Below are 21,088 nucleotides of genomic sequence, written 5' to 3'. Positions count from 1 at the left end.
CTCCTGTTGCAGCAGCCTTATTTATTTATTTTCAATTCTATTTGTACTGTTAGGATTAAACATAAAAAGGATGAAAATTACTTGCAATTCAGATTAAGAGGCAATTAGTGCATTGTGTGGATTATTTGTTAAAGCACTTCCGATTTACATCTCAATTTGTTAGTTTATGGTATTTATGATGATTATATAGTTGGTTAATTATTGATAGTTCAAGAGAGTATGTATATATGGGGTATTTCCTGAATGGGGAGAAAATGGGGAACATAAACTGGGGTGCATTTTGTCATGTTAGCCCTTGTGAAAGTGAAAAATTGGGGACTACTAGTAATTTTACATTTTTACAAATGTGCACTTTGAAATGCTTTTACTATTGTTTCTGCCTTCTGTGATACACCTGTTTGCTGACAAATACCCTTTCCAACACTTAAAATGTTCGTACGGAGGTGCTGTTTCTTTAAAGGGGTCACTTGTTGGGGTTTTTAATTTCTGAGGATCACAGGAATTTATTTAATGCGACATGGTGCCTAATACATCATTTTTTGATCACATTTGGGGTGTTGAAGTATTCAGGGGGAAATGGGTAACAAAATGTGGGGTGAATTTTGTCCTGTAAAGCAACTTTTCCTGGAAAAAATTGTAATTTTTCATTTTCACAGCCAAGTGTTTCCTAATTCTGCTGTCTAATCAGCACCTTGATATGCCACACCTGTGAGGTGGGATGGATTATCTCGTCAAAGGAGAAGTGCTCACTAACACAGATTTAGACAGATTTGTGAACAATATTTGAGAGTAATTGGTCTTTTGTGTATGTAGAAAATGTTTCAGATCTTTGAGTTCAGCTCATGCAAAATGGGAGAAAAACCGAAAGTGTTGTGTTTATATTTTTGTTCAGTGTATATATGCACTCACAGCGAGGTAGAGATGTATCAGACCAGTGCTTGATTATGGCCAGCTCAGTATGCCTCCCCCTACACTTACTCCGTAGCTCCTTCTTTATATCACGGACAATCTTTTTTTATCATCCTGGACCCATCATAGCCCCGCTCCAACATGCGCTGCAGGATAAAGATGCAAGCATCTTTTTTGAACTACAAGTATTGAAAATAATGTCCTTAACAACACAGCGAAAATTATTTAAGTCTTTGAAGGGGAAATATTAGATTTAATGTTACCGTTATAAGATCGGATTGCGATTGTATGTGTGTGGGGTCTGAGCAATCGGATATTGGCCGGCTGAACAGAGATGTACCTGTCTAGAGAAGTGACGGTACGGTATGGGGTGTGCAGCTGGTTCACCTCCCCGTGGTGCACCCTGGGTAACTCTAAATGAACAATGGCGGTAATACAAAGAAAGCTTCTCCTGAGTCCTGACCAACAGGACACAAACTCTAATCTATAGACTGTGTGTGTGTGTGGTATATAGTGTATATCGTGTGTGTGTGTGCGGTATTTAGTGTGTGTGTGTGGTATATAGTGTGCGGCAGGAAACTTGATGTGCAATGTGCATGTGAGAGATACAGTATTTCTCTGCTGTCCGTACATACAGGCTACAGACATAGGGCTGTGATGTCACAACAATACTTAGTGCACCAATCAGTGATATCTACTCACAACTGATAAAATGTAAAGTTGTATGTATTGCGTAACAATATTTGCATTATTCGCAATCGCGAATATTTGACAACACTCTATCTCCATGTAAAGCTATTGTTCTGCCATGCATGCAAAATGTCATCAAAAACAGTGATGTAATGTCAAATTACTTACAGTTATCAGAACTTCTTCCTCACGTTCACTAAACTTGCTCCCAACCATTTTCGCCAGCCTCAGCAGTTAGAAAAATGTAGCAAAAGTAGGCCACTCCTGTATAACGCAATGAACACATGCGCAATATGCGCATCGCAAATTATCGCGATTTCGCGAATTCATTATTGGATTCATTTAATTTATTCATTCATATTGAATTCATTTTGTGGAAGCAGGTATATTGCTGTCCTCAATCAGTATTTTGTGGAAGCAGGTATATAGAACTCCTTAATTAATATTTGGTGGAAGCAGGTATATCACTGAAAAAAGGTGCACCACAATAATATGCGACTGACCATACCGGCTAGACCCTCACGCTGATGTCAAAAGCTGAGACTTTAGCCAATATCTTCCGCATATTATTGTGGTGCACCTTTTTTCAGTGATTTATGTATTTTTTATTTCATCTTGTGTAGGATGTTTTTGTGGTGCATGTGGTCCGCTGCCGGCATCCTCCATTGTATGCATTTTTGCTGGGGATTGCTGTTAGCAACGAATCACTTGCGGAGGAATTGCTCCCCGATTATAAACACGCTACAGTGTTTGGGGTTGAGCATTTTCTCTCATTTAGGCCACTTTATTCAGTGATTTTTCTTTACAGGTATATCAAACCCCTAATCAGTATTTTGTGGAAGCAGGTATATCAAACCCCTTAATCAGTATTTTGTGGAAGCAGGTATATAGAACCCCTGAATAATATTTGGTGGAAGCAGGTATATTAAATCCCTTAATCAGTATTTTGTGGAAGCAGGTATATCGCACCCCTCAATCAGTTTTTTTGGGGCAACAGGTATATCACACCCGTTGAAAATAGTTGTTCCAATAGCGTTTGTCCCTCTATATATCTGCGGTATCGCAGCAAAACCGCAAAAAACTGCTGCACAATACAAATGCACTATAATATACTTTCGATGTTAAAAAGTATATTATAGGTATATCACACCCCTGCCTCAATCAGTTTTTTGGGGGCAATAGGTATATCACACCAGTTGCAATTAGTTATTCTAATGTGTTTGTTCCTCTATATACTTGCGGTATCGCAGCAGAACTGCACACAACTGCTGCACAATACAAATGCACTATATTATACTTTCTATGTTATATTATAAGTATATCACACCCCTCTGTGTATCACACCTATCGATAGCAGACCTATACCAGTCCTTAAAAGGACTTTTGTGGCCCTATTAGCTTGCGTTTGGTGTCCCTAACAGCCTGTCCCTGCTCCACACAGTAACCTCTCCCTACACTGGCAAAACACAGAATGTTAAATGGCGGCCAGATCGGGTTCTGTGATAGGGTGGGGAAACGTTCATGTGCTGAAACGTCTCAATTGGCTGTCCTGTCCCACCTGATGGATGTGTCATGGGTCAAAGTTCGACGCAATGCAAAAGAATATGGCACCGGCGGACATCGCCATATGTTTGCATGTTCGGCGAATCGAGAACGAGCAAAGTTCACCACGAAACGACCGCCAGGCAAACCGCAAGGCCATCTCTATTTGCAACAGAAGGTTGTGGTCGACAGTGTCAAAGGCAGAGGACAGGTCAAGGAGAAGGAGGACCGAGTAATGTTGTTTGGTTTTGGTTGTTAGTAGGTTATTGGTGACTTTGGTGAGGGCAGTCTCAGTTGAGTGGTGGGGTCGGAAGCCGGTCAAAGAGGGAGCGGTGAGAGGACAGTTCAGAATGGACATTTTGCTCAAGTAGCTTTGAGGCAAATGGAAGAAGTGATATGGGGCGATAACTGGACAAAGAAGATGGGTCAAGTGAAGGCTTTTTGAGGATATGGCACAAGGATCTTTGGGCTCCCTCAGGCTCATGGGTCCGGTAGCGACTGCTACCTCTGCACCCCTCATAGCTACGCCCCTACACTCACTTGTAAATGGAGGCACAGCTCTTGAACAGTTGCAAAAATGACAAGGCAAAATTAATGAATTGATTCTAGAAGCTCCCTGCAGAAATATACTTTCAAATAAACTGTAACTATTCATCCTAATTCCGCCAAGAGGAGCGTCACAAGTCCAATAATCTGTCAGACTTTTTCTTTCAAGCAGCAGGGATAGGAACAGGAACCAGAAGCCTTTACAATATACCTGAGCTGCAATTCTGCGTATGACCAGGGGCCAAAACCCTAAGATCTTGCCGAGTGCAGTGAAGTCTATAGCCTTGTGCATTACCTTCACAGATTTCCATGCACACCCTCTTTCTTTTTCTGGCTGCTCAGCCTTCTTGGAGATGCTAGTCTGCAGTCCTTCTGTGGGATGTCTCATGATCTCTTCCCTGTGGCTGCCACAGGACTGCATATACTTTTAGCTGCTCACACTTCAGCTAACAGCCTTAGGGTCAGTTCACATCACATTTTGCCCTATTTTTATACATATACATTGGGGGGAAAAAGGATGCAAAGAGTAGTGCACCAGGCTTTTTCGTCCAGCATAAAAAAATGTATACGTGAACAGATACAATTTTTTAATTTTTTTTTACAAATGAACTGTATGTGAGGTATGCCGCTGTATGGCATCTGTCAGAGGCATCCGTTTAACGTGATGTGAATAGCCCCTTAGACTAAGAGGCAAGCCCAGAGTTTAGGGCCCGCCCCTTCCAGGGCGTGTTAATTAACCCTATAATTCAGCCTCAGCAGAAAACAGTTTGGTACGAAATAAAACCACAAAACATCAGGCGCCTGTCACATTACATGTCTGACCCCGTCTTTGATCATTTAGCAGTGGCCCGCTGGGTCACTGCACAATGCACATAGAGTTTCCGTGTTTTATTAAAATATACTTTTATCTCTTCATTTGTGTTAATGCTGCATCTGGCGTGTGAAATTATAATGGCTGCTAGTAAAGTAACCACAGGGTAATGACTTAAATCCTCCTTACTCCTCCTTTGTCGCTTTGCTTACAAAAATGTCAGTTTACACTGCAGCTGTAGGGTTCTGTTCATAAACCAGGGGCTCAGGATGTTTTAAATTGTGCTGCAATGCATGGAATATCGAGGGGATAGAAAATGATGAGATAAATGGATATTTTAATATAAAATCTGTGTCTATCCTCTATGGGTCTGCAATGATTGTAAGTTTACTACTGGAACATCACGTCTTCAGGTTCAAAAGTTTATACTGTAATTATAAATTTTTCTTTATAGTTTTCCTGTTACGGCTCCAAATCTCCTGAATAGCCATAAACGATAAAATTCAGGCTACCCGCAGCTACCACTAGAGGGAGCTCACTGCACACCCTTTCACTATTAGCGCAGTTGTAATTGTGGTCCAGTTTTTCACCATTTTCAAAATCTCTGCTTGCTGTTAGTCTGTGGGAACATTGTTATCTACAGACAGTGAATGAAAACTTGTACAAACCTAGGGCTAAGTTCAGACGCGGCAGGATGAATTAACTGCAAACCTACAGGGAAACCTCTGCAGAATCTGCATGTGCAGCGGCCCAGGAGGAGTGAGTGGAGGATGGGAGTAGTGGAGTAGAGGCTACATGCACACGACCGTATGTGTTTTGCGGTCCGCAAAAAAAAAATGGATGACATCCGTATGCCATTCGTTTTTTTTGCTGATCCATTGTAACAATGCCTAAAACGGACAAGAATAGGACATGTTCTATTTTTTTTGCGGGGCTACGGGACGGACATACTGATGCGGACAGCACACGGTGAAAAAAAACGGAACGGACACAGAAACAAAATATGTTCGAGTGCATGAGGCCTAAAGAACACGTTGCAGTCCCTCAGCAGAACCACAGACGTGCAGTAAGGGCTCATGCACACGACCGTTGTTGTTTTGCGGTCTGTTTTTCACGGATCCGTTGTTCCGCATCGGAGTTTTTTTTTTCTCTGATTTAAGTCCTCTTCCGTTCCGTTATTGCACAAAACATATGGTTTCTGTATTTGATCCGTTTTTTTGCGGATCAGAAACAGAAACAGTAACTTATTAATCACCAAACACATGAGCAATACAGCATTTCTACAGTATGGATCCGCAAAATACGGATGTGTTCAGTGTGCGTTCCGTATTTTTTGCAGACCCATTGACCTGAATGGGGCCTGGGACCGTGATTTGCGGACAATAATAGGACATGCACAACATTTTTACGGAACGGCCAATGCGGACAACCGGAAACGGAATGCACACGGAGTAACTTCCGTATTTTCTGCGGCCCCATTGAAGTGAATGGTTCCGCATACGGTCCGCCCAAAAAAACCATAACGGAAGCGGAAAGTAAATACGTTCATGAGCATGAGCCCTCAGGTTCCTATCGAGTCCTGCGGTTCATGGACTTAGGTTTCCGCTCAGAAGAAGATTTGCAAGGGCCCTAAAAGTTCTGCACCTCTAACGGGCCCCATTATAGTCTATGGGGCCCGTGGGCTCCGTTCGGCTCAGTTATGTGCCGAATCCGTCCTTTCCGTTTTCCTGCCCCGTTTAGAACGGAGAGGCTGAACGGTGATGTGAACGCAGCCTTAGACGAGCAGAATACCTTGCTGTCTGAAGCTTGCACGGCCTTGTGGGCTCTGGACCTTCTCAGATGTCTGGTCTCTCCATCCCTCGGAGGTACTTTAGTAGTAGGGTTACTTCCACGGCAGAGATTACTGTAGACTTCTCTGGATTTGTGCCTAGCTGTGCAGGAGCTGTAACACACACACGTCTTCGACCACAACACTAACTAGTCAGGGGGCAGACCCCGGTTCATCCTCTGACAACCTAACACAATTTAGCAAGTTTTTAACCATATGTTGTCCAGACCAGACGGTGCCCTGTACATAACGAATGACAAGATCTACCTCAATAGACATTGCATTAGCTTTGTCAGTGGTACTCAACACTTTGCAGTAGTCCTTCTGGAGTACCGTACTGCGCATGTGTTACAGGTAGACTGTGCATTGGGTTTTGCTTTGGGAGCACTGCAGATTTCAAGATTTCCTCCAGTGCGTTGCTAAGAAGGTGAAATCCACAGCCGGCTCGTATTACAGTATCCGGTAAAAGACGGCGGATCTCCGCCTCAAAGCCACAGAAATTCCACGGGGGTCACTATGGGCTAATACTTCTCGCAGACACATTATGAGGTTCCTTTTCATAATTAGAAACCCCTTTAATCTCTGTGCACATAGAAAACCCCTTTGAAGGTGCGTATTAACCCCTTGTTGTCTGCTGTGCCTGAGGATAGGTCCTTAATAGTAAAGGAGACAACAACCCGTTAAAAGGGGTTTCCTGAGATGTAAACTCATCCCGGCAGGAGAGGGGATAAGCGTCCGTTTTTTTGGACTCTGTTGGTCCATGAGAATGAGGGTCCTGTGTCCGCCGTCCCCCCCCCCCCCCATATGAATGGAGCTGCAGTCCTGCATTCATCTCTATGGAATTTGCTGGACAGCGCTCTCTTCTCGCATAGAAAATGAATGGAGCGGCAGCCTGCACGCTCCACCGCCGCGCCGTCCTCAGAGACCTGCTCCCCTCCTCGCATTGCATTCACCTATCTATCCTAGAACGCACCTGGTAATCTCTGCTCTCCCAGAGCACCTGGTTGTACTGTGCTGGAGTGTGGGTGTAATGCCGCCTCTCTCCATCTGCGCCTGGAGCTTATGTCAGCTCCTCCGTGCATTGCTGCTGCCAGCGTGGTTAACCCCTTCGTTTCTAGGAAGCGCGTTCTCGCCTTCCTTCCCACGCGTATGACCCGGTGACCCGCGGAGCCATTTTTGCCGCCCCTTAGTACAGACATCTCTTGGAGACGTCCTGTGCCGTTATATATTACCCGTTTATCAATGGCGGTCAACCTATCCTGACATTGTCCCCACTCTGTCCCCTGAGCAGTCATCTCTGTGAGCGGAGTGAAAATGGAATGGACACATGGGGAACTGTGATACCTCCCTGTAGGATGAGCATGCCGCGCACAGGGACTGGAGATGTACAGGCTGGCACTATATACATTGTGACACGGTTTATAAGGCTGAAAGAAGCCCTCCGTCCGTCCAGTTCGGCCAGTCATCCTGCAAGTTGATCCAGAGGAAGGCAAAAAAACAAACCTGTGAGGTAGAAGCCAATTTTCCCCACTTTAGGGGAAAAAAATCCCTCAACGACCCCTCTCTAGTAGCTATAACCTGTAATATTACGCTCCAGAAATACATCCAGGCCCCTCTTGAACTCCTTTATTGTACTCACCATCACCACCTCCTCAGGCAGAGAGCTCCATAGTCTCACTGCTCTTACCGTAAAGAATCCTCTTCTATGTTTGTGTACAAACCTTCTTTCCTCCAGACGCAGAAGATGTCCCCTCGTCACAGTCACAGTCCTGGGGATAAATAGATGATGGGAGAGATCTCTGTACTGACCCCTGATATATTTATACATAGTCATTAGATCTCCCCTCAGTCGTCTTTTTTCTTAACTGAATAACCCTAATTTTGATAACCTTTCTGGGACCTGTAGTCCCCCCATTCCAGTTATTACTTTAGTTGCCCTCCTCTAAACTCTCTCAGCTCTGCTATGTCTGTCTTGTTCCTTGACATTCTCCATTCCCTCACCTTCCCTTTTTTAACAGTCCCCACAGTGTCCCTATTGAGAGTTGCACCCCATAAGTGCCACCCAAAGACTGCCATTCATCTCTATGGGCCATGTGCTGTATGTGGCTCCTCTTGGGCAGTTAAGGTCATGTGTGACTGTTGTTCCGTACCCTTGCACCCCCATTCTTGTGATTGGTGGGGCCCCCAGTAGTTGGACCGCCACTAATCAGATATTTATCGCCTATCCTTTTGTTATGGTGGAACTTCAACCACATCAGTGTATTTCTTTTTCTCAGGTTCCTGTTCGCTTCACAGGAGCCTCACCAACTGCCCGCGTTACTTCACACGGGCCTAGAGTATTAATCAGCTTCTGGTGGGTATTAGGGGGTCGCACTCAGGCCCCATGATTCCCAAGTCTGACCCCACTCTCAAGGGCCCCGCTCACATTCCGCTAGCTTTTAGCACCTCACAACTGAATCCACTAGACTGCACCTAGGTCCTCCAGGCTTCCACTATAGCATCTATCCAGTCCCCACAGGACTGGCATGTATCACAGCCCTAACCAGATCCAGATGGTCCCCCAGTTTTTTAGCTCTGCACCCCTCATCCTGACCTGGCTCTGTAACCCACCGAGGAGGGCACTGAAATTGGAGATGCTGGTTGCACTGGAAGTGTTGCAGTTTTTGTCACAGTTCTGCGGTCGTGTGTGCGGACAGGGCGGAGGTGAGCACTAGAAGGTGCCTGCGGCAGCAGGAGCAGCGGAAGGACAGGACAGGGCGGAGGTGAGCACTAGAAGGTGCCTGCGGCAGCAGGAGCAGTGGAAGGACAGGACAGGGATTCGACAAGTGGAGACGACATTGAGGTCCCGCTTCTGAAGGTGCCCGCTACCAAGGTTCATGCGATCCCTGCATCTGGCTGGATGCTGTGCAAGACATTCCTGAATGGCTGTAGGGGAAGCAACGCTGCAGTATAAACCATGGGCTGCAGCCCACTGAAACAATACCACCATAGCCGGAGGCATATATAGGAAATCTTATTATGGCCCCCCTGCCCCATCCAGTTCCCCAGTATGAATACATCAAGCACTCTTAGGCAATGCAAAATGCAAAGCAAAACAAATGATATGTTTTTTCTTCTATTAAGAGGAAGAAATTACTAATACAAAAAATAGAAAATGTAGGAAAAAAGTCGCTCTCCTCCTCACCCACTTCTACGGTATATTGGAAGTAGTGAAGTGGTGCTTTATAAAAGTAGTATAAAATGTCTGTCTGCAGCCACCACTAGGGGGAGCTCAGTGCATAGGATTTTATAGATACCTGCTGAAATCAATGGAAGCTGTAAATTATTCCATTTGCACTAAGCTGGAAAACGCAGTACATTTATGCCGGGGAACAGACAAAGGAATTCGGCACAGGACTCCCCGGGCCCCACACCAGTGGCATGGTCTGCCGCCATGGTAGGTACGCCGCTGACTGAGGACACATGAAGCGGTCCCTCCGGTGGTCGGTGTCTGAGGGGATAGGTCCGGGGGTGCTGTCGAGCTGCATTCCCCTTAATCACAGCGAGATCTGCCTCACGTGCCCCATTGGGACTGACTTCTTGCATTGCTCCTTCGCACAAGCCCTTTTAGAGAGTTAATCTTGGTCACGGGGAGATATAATCCACTAAAGCATAATACGCAGAAAACCGGTAATTATGAGGCGGAGGGAATGTTCCATTCGCCTTTTGCTTAGAACATTCAGTTACTTCTAATTCCTCGTTATCAGCGAATGAACAGGAGGATTCTTGGAATGACATATCTGTTACCCGGGGAAACTGACAACACCCCCCAGAGACCCCTCCGGCCTCACGCGGCTGCGTTCTGGGACGCGTATCAGCGGCTGCGTCCATGTGGCAATGATATATGTGAAGGATGGAAAATAAAATCTGTGATCCCCGGGAAGAATCTGTACTGGCAGCTTGTGGGAACACGCTGTGATAGAAACATAGGCCCATAGCATCCTGCGCCCGCGCTTACCCTGCGCGATCCGTCTCTGCTGTACCGCAATTACATTGTTTGCCTGTCCGGAGGATGCCAGCGCAGGCTTTAAAGAGGACCCGTCCCCTCTCCTGACATGTCTATTAGTAACGGCTGGCACTTCCCATTCTGGAGCGCTCTATGTGGTGCACGTTTAGGAATGAATTGTCAGCAGTCTGCAATGGAGGTCCCGCTGGGTTTTACCAGTTGGGGGAGGGGGTGTCCCTGCACAGTCTGACATGAGCAGCAATGATTGGATAGCGTCAGACTGTGCAGGGACGCATCCCCATCTGGTAACATCCAAACTGCATCTCATTCATACGGTATCTTCTAGTACAGGCATGCCCAACCCTCCAGCTCTTGCAAAACTACAACTCCCAGCATGCATGGAAAGCCTACAGCTATTAGGCCATGCTGGGAGTTGTAGTTTTGCAACAGCAGGAGGGCGTAAGTTGAGCGTAGTAGGAATAATGAAGGAAGGCACAACACAGAGTCATAAGAATAGATGCTGTTACTAAAACAGACGGGTCCTGTATAAAGGGGGTCTCCGTTTTGGGTAATCTCCACTTGTTAAAAGGCTTCCTTGATAATATGAAAATGTCCCCCTTTCGGGACCCCCAGGAATCAACTGTGATGTGTGGGGAAACCTGGGACTAAGTGTTCAGTTTCCCTTCGGCGCCACCACAGGGGGAAGTAAGCATTACACATTGTCCATTCAAATCAATCAGCTGTCTGTGTAATGCAGGACAGGACGGGTCCTCCAAAACAGGAGACGCTCTTTGTAGCCACTCTCCACTTTGGTCAAGAGATGAGGATCCTGAACTGAGGCCCCGCCCCTGAGGATCCTGAACTGAGTCCCCCGAGGATCCTGAACTGAGGCCCCGCCCCCGAGGATCCTGAACTGAGGCCCCCGCCCATTAACTCTGAATTCACTAATAGGATGTATGAAAATGGGTTTTCTAAACTGGACAACCCCCCCAACTGCTGGGGCCCTTGTCGAGAACGGGGCCCGTGTTCTCCCATGTGAAGGGAGCAGCATGTGCACTGTGGCTCCATTCACCTCTATGGGAGTGGCGGGGATAGGTGAGCGCTGTACTCAACTGTGAGTGGAGACAACTCCTTTAGGCCTCTTGCACATGAACACGTGTGCTCCCCGTGGCCGTGCTGCAGGCTGCAATGCACGAACTCCCACCGTAAGGCACCCGCAGCGGATAGCGGACCCATTCACTTTAATGGGTCAGCGATCCGGCCGTTCCGCAAAAAGATAGGACATGTTCTATCTTTTTGTGGAACGGAAGTACGGGACGAAATCGTAGCGCTTCCGTTCCGTGCTTTCGTTCCGCACCATTCCGCATCTCCGGATTTGCGGACCCATTGAAGTGAATGGGTCCACATCCGTGATGCGGAATTCACACGGAACGGTGCCCGTGTATTGCGGATCCGCAATACGGCCACGGAGCGCACTAATAGGGACTTTCACTTGGACACAATTCTGTCCATGGTCATGCGATGAACACACGCGCCCTCGGTTCATTAGGAAATCTGCGACGCCTCCAGTTTCTGGTGCACAAACCTGCCGAGCTGAGCCAAAACGTGCCACTGCCCAGCAGATGGACTGGCATTACTAATGCCAATTGTGATTGATGCCCATTTTCTCACTTACTTAAAAGTTATCTTGATAAATTCCCTCCAAGGATTCCATCGAAGGACAGCAAGCAGAGATCTTGACCATAGGGAGGAATTGATACAGAATGTATATTGAGAAATTATGTAACTTTTCATCATACAAAGAGTAACATTTTTTTCCCCTAAATCTGGAATCCCTTTAAAAGCCGTGTCTGCACCCGGATGTCGCTAATGGCGCCAATTGCGGAAGAAAAATAATAAAATGAACGCAGGAGCGGCTGAAGGTAAATGTAATTACAGGTAAGTAGTATCTGAAACAAAGCGGCGCCGGATCTATAATGGTGGTGGTGGGGTGAGCCGGAGAGATGGAATAAGCCGAGCGCTGCTCCGGTGGCTCGTAAAGCTGCACAGACAGTGATATGATTGTAATATTGATCTATGGAAGAGAGAACATGTACAGGACGCGGCTACTTACCTAGGGGGGATCAATTATTGTTTCCCTTTGTTTCTGCTTTTCTGGCCAATATTTGCCCTGCATAAGTTTGGGTGATTCTTAAAGGGGCTTTCTGGTACCTAGATAATGATGGTATATCCTCAGGATATCTGATCGGGAGGAGGGAGGGGGGGGGTGTGACATCCGGGTTTTACGGACAACTGTTGGTGGAGGAAGCGGGAAGCACAAGGTTCTGGTGCTCTGCAATGTCCTGGTGCTGGAACCACACAGCGAAAGGAGGATTGTGTCCACTGTATAGATTCCGGTGCTGAACACGTCTGATCGGTGGGTGCTCGGTGTTGGACTCCCATCGATCTGATATTGATGGCCTAGACTGAGGAACCCCGGGAATGTATCATCGTGCAATTACTTACTGTTTACAGTTATTTTTATTTTTTTATGGTAAACATATATATTTTTTTAAGAATGTTTGGTGTTTTTTTCATTTTCTATGTCATTATCTATATTTGAAAAAAAAAAACTGAAATCCCGATTTTTCCACTTTGGCCGCTGAGCCTCCTCATAGACTTACAGTTCCTGTTCCGAGTTCCCTTCTCAGCAGTCATGACATTATCATCACAGGCAAGGTTATAGATAGATGACACAGGATTCACCATTTTACAATAAGTGATGGTCACAGCTCACCTCCTCCCCCTCTCTGCACAATGACCTCTGCACAGGTCACAGAGCATGCCCACAGCACTCTCCCATAGAAGTCAATGAGTCTTCTCCAGACTACAGGTTCCTATGGTCCATGTGGCTGCTATAAAACATGTCTCTTGGAATATTATTAACAGCCACCCAGATGAGAGCGCCGCCCTCCATCATGTACAGAAAATAGAATAAAAAAAATCTACAATCAGGTAAAAAAGAATATGTGCCAGCCCCTGGCTCTCTGGATGATAATGTTGGTCGTCCAACAGACACTTTTTGATACACGTTATCGCATCTCAAGCCATGACCCTATGGTATGCCACACCCCTTTTTTCTGATAAGCCACACCCCCTTGTATACATTGGCCCTGCTTTTAGGTTCCAGCACCTTTGGTTCATGTGGCCGTATCTGGTACTGCAGTTCCGCCTTAGGCCTCGTCCACATTTCCGTATCAGGCCTCTTGCACAAGACCATGTGTCCCCTGTGGCCGTATTGAGGCTCGCATACAGCGGGTCCGCCATACACGGGACACCGGGCGTGTGCATTCCGCATCACGGATGCGGACCCATCAGGAGATGCGGAACGGAACCACGGAAACGGAAGCACTACTTTCTTTTTGCAGAACAGACTGATCGCGGACCCCATTCAAGTGAATGGGGTGACGATCCGCATGCGGCTGGCCCACGGTCGGTTCCCGTGCATTGCGGACTGCACGGGCACACGTTCGTGTGCAAGAGGCCTCAGCGTGAAGATGTCCGTGAAGGATCCGTTTTTACCCTCCGTGTGTCATTAGTATTCCATGGACGTTGCTCAGTTGAGAATTAATTTCAAGAGCATTTCCTATCTGTCTTCTGTGAAAAATGGACGCCCCACGGATACCGTGATTTTCACAGACCCATAGACTTCAATGGGCGTGCTTGGTCCGCATCACCACGGATCAAAGAAGTGCATGACCCATGGTCAGTAAAAAATACTGAAATGTGAACAGACTGGGTACGTGTGCTGTCCGTGGAAAATGCGGACCGCACATGTCCGTGAAAAACGGAAGTGTGGACAAGGCCTTATTCGTGCCATTGCCATGCGCAATGCAACTGCATTTAAAACAGACCTACGCCGGTACCAGCAGCCCTAGGAGATCGCCATGTCCCTTTGACCCTGTGGGCTATTTTTTTTCTTTTTCCGTAGGCCCACTGTAGTGTATTGCCATCACCGAGGACCTGATGTAGCAGCCCCTTTAAGAGCCGTCACATCACGTATCGTGGTAAAAACGTAACCCTTTCCTTGTGTCGAAAGATAAGATATTGACTGCATTGATGGGTTTTGTAAAAGAGCACGATTCCTAAAATAAAACCTTGCAGAATGAACCCGCCGCCATGTGTTGTCAGAAAGCTGCGGGGCCGGGGAAGCTTCTGACGTGACTAAATGGGTGCATTACCGAGCGGGGCCATGGAGCTGCGGCGAAATGCCGGATATAAAGCAAATGTGTGGGAGTTCAGAATATACTGAGGAGATCAGAAGGTGAAGAAAACCCAGAAAAATAATATTACACCTCTGAAAGGCTCTTTTTTTGTTGCCATGGACAAAGACATTATCTTGTGCTTGTTCTATCCTCCAGTTGCTTCAAGAGCTGCATTTAAAGGGAACCTGTCATCAACTTTATGCTGAACTCACTGAGGGCGGCATAAAATAGTGACAGCAATGCTGATCTCAGCGGTGTGTCACTCATCAGCTAAAGGTAAGTGGTCGCTGAGAACCAGCATCATAATCATTGCAGACTGGGCCTGGAAAAGAGTCAGATCTACCTGAGAAGAGTCCTGGTTATTATAATCTCCTGCTCTCTCGTCCATCTGCTGATGATTGGCCGTTCTCTCCTAGAGAGAGAGGGAGAAAACTCGGTATTAGACGGTCAGTCATCAGCAGGAGAGCAGGAATCCATCAATAACCAGGACTCTTCTCCAGGCCCAGTCTGCAACATATGATATACATAGTGACCTATAGCGACGTGATGCTTCTGTGTCCATGCGATTGTGCATATAAACAGCAAGGGGCCCCGTGTCAAGAACATGTGTGAGCCCTTTGCTTTCCAAAATCTTGCCATTTCTTATGTCTCTCAAACTCTTACAATCCAACAGATTACTATTTCCCATTGAAAGGGGTCCAGGATTAGAAAAACATGGCCGCTTTCTTCCAAAACAGCGCCACACCTGTCCACAGGTTGTGTCTGGTATTGCAGCTGAACTCCATAGAAGTGAATGGTGCTGAGTAGCAGTACCACACACAACCTGCGGACTGGTGTGGTGCTGCTTTTGGAAGAAAACAGCCATGATATTCTAATCCTAGACAAGCCCTTTAAGGCATAGGTGCCAACTGTCTTGCGCGTGTCCCCAGTGCAGCGCTGGAATTTTTTGTTCTTGCGTTACACTTTCACTTGAATGGGTCCGCAATCCGGAAGGTGGTGTGGTGCAGAACGGCGGCACGGAACCCCCATGTTCTATTTTTTTGCGGTGTGGACGAATCACGGACCCATTCAAGTTGAATAGGTCTTCGCCCGTCTGCGCCAGCCGCACGGATAGTGCGCGTGCGTTGGGGACCGCAAATTGTGGTCCCCAATGCACGGAACGGCCCTGTGCATGAGCCCTTGCTTTGTAATTGGCCACAGTGCTGCACAGAGAAAGGGGCTCATTTCTGGGAAGTGTTTTCCGAGGATTCCCGGGCACAACGCAGATTTGACGGAAAAAGGGGAGACCTCCCTGATGTTTCAGACAAGTTGGCAATTATGTTTAAAAGTAGCAGTGGGCCCCTTTCCATCCGGGGCCCAATTGCAAATGCTGGACATATCAAAGGTTATATGATTATCTGCTGCATGGATGGACATATATACAGTGTATTGGGGCTGTAGCCGTGGGAGCCGCATCCAGGCCCTGGGGCCATAAGAAGACACCAGTATTGTCAGTGGCATGTGGGGCCCCTGCTATAACATGGCCCCTTTCTTTCTTGTGTTCAGACAAGATTTGGAATCTGCGCCCCTACGAGAGCTATTGCTAAGTACATAGGAAAGGCTTGCAGCCATGCTACCTAAAAAAGGACACTTCGATATCAGTTTATGCATAGGCAGAATACGATGTAAATGACTATGTTGTAATATGTGCAACAATATAACCGTCTAACCCTGCGTCTCGTTCTCATAAGCCTCCATTAATTACCATATGTAACCAGCAGGCCCTGTCCTGATATCATCAGACATCCAGGTTTGGAACAAAGGTGCAATTTCCTCTGGGCAGCGAAGTCCGCCGGACCCGGGTGACACGTACTGATCATGAAGGCTGCGCTTTATAACCTGATTATAATCCACTGTGAGAAATCTTAGCACTTAATCTGCATAACTCAACAGTAATAAAAGAGTGAATATTAAATATATATATTTAATGGAAAAGAGTGAATGTCAAACTGCAGCCGACAAGCGAAAAAGTATGTTCAGTCTTAAAAGTCCTATTTAATCTCTTAGTAGCTACAGTAAGAGGTTAGTATGTCCCACCCAAAAAATATCTTACAGGTTATATAAAAGAATTATCTACATACATAGTAAGTTTAATCACATTGTAAGTACATACATTACTTATCCTGTACTGATCCTGAGTTACATCCTGTATTATACTCCAGAGCTGCACTCACTATTCTGCTGGTGCAGTCACTGTGTACATACATTACTTATCCTGTTCTGATCCTGAGTTACATCCTGCATTATACTCCAGAGCTGCACTCACTATTCTGCTGGTGGAGTCACTGTGTACATACATTACTTATCCTGTTCTGATCCTGAGTTACATCCTGTATTATACTCCAGAGCTGCACTTACTATTCTGCTGGTGCAGTCACTGTGTATATACATTACATTACTTATCCTGTACTGATCCAGAGTTACAACCTGTATTATACTCCAGAGCTGCACTCACTATTCTGCTGGTGGAGTCACTGTGTACATACATTACATTACTTATCCTGTACTGATCCTGAGTTACATCCTGTATTATACCCCAGAGCTGCACTCACTATTCTGCTGGTGCAGTCACTGTGTACATACATTACTTATCCTGTTCTGATCCTGAGTTACATCCTGTATTATACTCCAGAGCTGTACTCACTATTCTGCTGGTGGAGTCACTGTGTACATACATTACTTATCCTGTACTGATCCTGAGTTACATCCTGTATTATACTCCAGAGCTGCACTCACTATTCTGCTGGTGCAGTCACTGTGTACATACATTACATTACTTATCCTGTACGTATCCCGAGTTACATCCTGTATTATACTCCAGAGCTGCACTCACTATTCTGCTGGTGCAGTCACTGTGTACATACATTACATTACTTATCCTGTACTGATCCTGAGTTACATCCTGTAATTTACTCCAGAGCTGCACTCACTATTCTGCTGGTGCAGTCACTGTGTACATACATTACATTACTTATCCTGTACGTATCCCGAGTTACATCCTGTATTATACTCCAGAGCTGCACTCACTATTCTGCTGGTGGAGTCACTGTGTACATACATTACATTACTTATCCTGTACTGATCCTGAGTTACACCCTGTATTATACTCCAGAGCAGCACTCACTATTCTGCTGGTGCAGTCACTGTGTACATACATTACATTACTTATCCTGTACTGATCCTGAGTTACATCCTGTATTATACTCCACAGCTGCACTCACTATTCTGCTGTTGCAGTCACTGTGTACATACATTACATTACTTATCCTGTACTGATCCTGAGTTACATCCTGTATTATACTCCACAGCTGCACTCACTATTCTGCTGGTACAGTCACTGTGTACATACATTACTTATCCTGTACTGATCCTGAGTTACATCCTGTATTATACTCCAGAGCTGCACTCACTATTCTGCTGGTGGAGTCACTGTGTACATACATTACATTACTTATCCTGTACTGATCCTAGGTTACATCCTGTATTATACTCCAGAGCTGCACTCACTATTCTGCTGGTGGAGTCACTGTGTACATACATTACATTACTTATCCTGTACTGATCCTCAGTTACATTCTGTATTATACTCCAGAGCTGCACTCACTATTCTGCTGGTGCAGTCACTGTGTACATACATTACATTACTTATCCTGTACTGATCCTGAGTTACATCCTGTATTATACTCCAGAGCTGCACTCACTATTCTGCTGGTACAGTCACTGTATACATTACATTACTTATCCTGTACTGATCCTGAGTTACATCCTGTATTAGACTCCAGAGCTGCACTCACTATTTTGCTGGTGGAGTCACTGTGTACATACATTACATTACTTATCCTGTACTGATCCTAGGTTACATCCTGTATTATACTCCAGAGCTGCACTCACTATTCTGCTGGTGGAGTCACTGTGTACATACATTACATTACTTATCCTGTACTGATCCTGAGTTACATCCTGTATTATACTCCACAGCTGCACTCACTATTCTGCTGGTACAGTCACTGTGTACATACATTACTTATCCTGTACTGATCCTGAGTTACATCCTGTATTAGACTCCAGAGCTGCACTGCCTATTCTGCTGGTGGAGTCACTGTGTACATACATTACATTACTTATCTTGTACTGATCCTAGGTTACATCCTGTATTATACTCCAGAGCTGCAATCACTATTCTGCTGGTGGAGTCACTGTGTACATACATTACATTACTTATCCTGTACTGATCCTGAGTTACATCATGTATTATACTCCAGAGCTGCACTCACTATTCTGCTGGTGGAGTCACTGTGTACATACATTACATTACTTATCCTGTACTGATCCCGAGTTACATCCTGTATTATACTCCAGAGCTGCACTTACTATTCTGCTGGTGGAGTCACTGTGTACATACATTACATTACTTATCCTGTACTGATCCTCAGTTACATTCTGTATTATACTCCAGAGCTGCACTCACTATTCTGCTGGTGCAGTCACTGTGTACATACATTACATTACTTATCCTGTACTGATCCTGAGTTACATCCTGTATTATACTCCAGAGCTGCACTCACTATTCTGCTGGTACAGTCACTGTATACATTACATTACTTATCCTGTACTGATCCTGAGTTACATCCTGTATTAGACTCCAGAGCTGCACTCACTATTTTGCTGGTGGAGTCACTGTGTACATACATTACATTACTTATCCTGTACTGATCCTAGGTTACATCCTGTATTATACTCCAGAGCTGCACTCACTATTCTGCTGGTGGAGTCACTGTGTACATACATTACATTACTTATCCTGTACTGATCCTGAGTTACACCCTGTATTATACTCCAGAGCAGCACTCACTATTAAGCTGGTGCAGTCACTGTGTACATACATTACATTACTTATCCTGTACTGATCCTGAGTTACATCCTGTATTATACTCCACAGCTGCACTCACTATTCTGATGGTGCAGTCACTGTGTACATACATTACTTATCCTGTACTGATCCTGAGTTACATCCTGTATTATACTCCAGAGCTGCACTCACTATTCTGCTGGTGGAGTCACTGTGTACATACATTACATTACTTATCCTGTACTGATCCTGAGTTACATCCTGTATTATACTCCACAGCTGCACTCACTATTCTGCTGGTGCAGTCACTGTGTACATACATTACTTATCCTGTACTGATCCTGAGTTACATCCTGTATTATACTCCAGAGCTGCACTCACTATTCTGCTGGTGGAGTCACTGTGTACATTACATTACTTATCCTGTACTGATCCTGAGTTTTACATCAAGACACGGAGGCTTCGTATTGCTTACTCCTTCTTTACTTCCACCAATAGCAGCAAAGGAGAAATTAACATAATCAAAACAATAAAGGATCCTCCCCAAACAGATCCTATAATAAGCAGTGTCCTCTTTATATCTTCCTCTTTCTTTGCTGCTCCACCAAAGATAAGTGACCTATATATATATTCGATTGTGTGATTTAGATTTTGAAGCAATTTTATGTATTTTCATGGCGTTTTAATTCTGGCCTAGTAGATAGATATATATGCTGTTCTGACCTATATCCAGGTCTCCCCCCCCCTTTTTTTTCCCTTCATTTTGGAGATTTTATCTCAGTATATTCTGTATTCCTCTCATTTGGGGGCCGCCCCCCCCCCCCCCCCTCTCTTCCCCTTTGCATTTCTTCATCGGCGGTTTTATCCCCTGTAGCCTTTCGTCTTGGGGGTGAGTTCTTTTGACCCCCCTCCTCTCCCACTACCTTAGTCACCGCTCCGATGCCTTCCCTCTGCTCTCCGGCGGCATAGGTTATCGGCGGCAGGTTTCTTTAGCCTCCCGCGGCTCCGAGATCTCGCGAGATCTCGGCGGCCATCTTGGGAGCTCCCGCCCGTCTTCTCGCGGGATTTCGGAGCGCTCTCCAGTGCATTGCTGCTCCTCTCAGCTCCGGATCGGCTCCTACCTTACTGCGGCGATTGGGGTGATTAACCCCTGTTTAGGTTAGTTGGTTTTTCTACCCGAGATTAGTACCTTTAGATTAGGTTCCCCATCGGCCACCAGACATTACATTTTAGATCTTTAATAACGAGATCATGTCCTCAGACCGCTCTCCCGCTGGGCCTAATCCCCCCACACCCACAGGGGACCCCAGCCTGCCAGGCATGAGTGCACAGGCCCTGGAGCTACAACGCTCAGTGTCTAGTGCCATTATAGAGGCCATGGGATCCATGTCCTCAATGATCTCTCAGACCATATCCCAGGCATTATCTGCCCATGCTCCTGACCCCTCTAATCTATTGCCTGCACTCATTAACCCGCAGCCTACCATTGAACCTCCTGCCCAGGAGACTTTGACTGGTGTGATCCAAGCCACCCATGATAGCGCGCTTAGATCGCGCAAAAGAGCCTTACCGCGCCAGGCAGAAAGGGCGCGAACGTGGAAATGTGCTAGAGCACAAACTTATGACTTAGATTCTGATATTGAAT

At 45.8% G+C, this 21,088-nt stretch overlaps 1 long non-coding RNA gene across 1 annotated transcript; it reads left to right on the top strand.

Annotated features, from left to right (window-relative positions):
• The first annotated feature begins 205 nt into the window (after window positions 1-205).
• On the top strand, window positions 206-20,825 carry LOC120979689. The gene is made up of 3 exons (XR_005774360.1): window positions 206-217; window positions 8,122-8,127; window positions 20,692-20,825. It is a non-coding gene; the product is annotated as an uncharacterized LOC120979689 (long non-coding RNA).
• Window positions 20,826-21,088: the final 263 nt, after the last annotated feature.

The sequence above is a fragment of the Bufo bufo genome, chromosome 9 (assembly GCF_905171765.1).
Source record: "Bufo bufo chromosome 9, aBufBuf1.1, whole genome shotgun sequence".
Classification (NCBI taxonomy): domain Eukaryota; kingdom Metazoa; phylum Chordata; class Amphibia; order Anura; family Bufonidae; genus Bufo; species Bufo bufo.
The sequence above is the reverse complement of the archived record's forward strand: the minus strand, read 5'-3'. Positions and strand labels throughout refer to the sequence as shown.